Raw genomic sequence first — 1,631 nt, 5'->3', positions numbered from 1 at the left:
GCTTGAGTTCTTTTGTAGGATTAGGTTCAATTTTAGGTGTGCAGTGGAATATGGGGATGGGTGATGGTGGAAACCAAGGGGAGAGGAAGCCTGAATTTGGGGTGAACTCATCCCTGTTTGTCAGTTTCAGCTGAAACTCTGCCAGTTTCAGTACTAGAAGTCCAGTGCCCAGGGAAACCTCTCAGCCCCAGACCAGGACAACTGGTCACCTTCCTGGAGTCACAGAAGTGCATAGTGGACAGGGACCCCAAAGACAATCTCATCCAACTCCATCTTATATAAGGGGAAACCGAGGCCCTGTGGGGTCCATGAGCAGCACAGCATGGGGCTCAGGTCTTTTTAATAAAGGATGAATAGATCTACTGTCTTGTCACGTGGGTAAAATCATCAGAGATTACTAAACGCAAATATGGCACCAAAACAAAGGACAGGCTCAAAGGAAGGTGGGTTCTAATCCCGGTGCTGCCGCTAAATGGGGACCTTGGATAAGATAATTCCCACCTGCCAAGCACTCTCCACAGATTATTTCAGAATCTGAACGATAGTCCTTTGAGGGAGGATTAATCTATCCATTTACCAGATGAAAAATTGGATTCAGAGAAATCAAGTAATTAGCCTAATGTCATAGTAAGAGGGGAGATTTGAAGGTGGGCTGTTTTGACATCAAAGTAAATATCCTCCCCAGAATGACACTTAACTGGTACGAAACTGCAGGGAAATTCCGACAGCCCATTGCTCCCACCAAACGACTCATCAAATAGGAACGACTGTTGGAAAAGAATTATTTTCTGTTTGTTCACTGCAATCACAGAGGTAACCCAATCATCACAGAATGCCCAAATGATTGATAACTGAGGGATAAGTACCTTGCTACTTCCAAGAAGGATTTAGCTTAGCAGGATACACGTATTGACCTGAGCTTTCATTTCTTTTCTCTTCTTTTCTTCTCTGAGAAACTCAGTATCTGATAGACTTAAAAAATTTTTTATGTCATCAGTTTCTTATCTCTACCAGAATCAGAATATAAACTCAATGAGGGCAAGAATTTTGTTCACTGCTATAACATATATACCTGGCACATAGTAGGTTTTCAGTACATCTTTGTTGAATGAATGAAAGAAATTCAAAATTAGACATATAGAAAAGTTAAATACTTTTGCTATACATTTTTATTTTATAGCATATTCAAAGTTGATTACAAGCTCAACAGAGGAGGAAGTAGAAATTAGGGAAGCAAAAATATATCTGCCAGAAAAATTTTACTCAAAAAATTATTGGATGGGCTCTTAAATAAATGTGTATATTTTTAATTTTTGTAAATTAACTATTTTAGTTATACTAAAGGAGATTGCTATTTAAATGACTCAATTTTTTTATGTGTGTGGGGATCATATAATGAAAAAGAAACGAAATTTTATGGTAAAGTTAAGTCTCACTTCCCTTTGTTTATATGGTGATATATACATAGGGAGCACAAAGATGAATGGTGTGATATTTTATAATTATTTTTGCCTTTTGCCTATTTATCAAGTATCTACTGTCAAAACAATAATAAATAAACCAGATTTTTCAAGCTGATTTTTAAAGTAAATCTTTAGATCTTTTCTAAATGATTAACATTTTTAAAATTA

Source organism: Pseudorca crassidens, chromosome 5, assembly GCF_039906515.1.
Source record: "Pseudorca crassidens isolate mPseCra1 chromosome 5, mPseCra1.hap1, whole genome shotgun sequence".
Lineage (NCBI taxonomy): Eukaryota > Metazoa > Chordata > Mammalia > Artiodactyla > Delphinidae > Pseudorca > Pseudorca crassidens.
Note: the sequence above shows the minus strand (reverse complement) of the source record.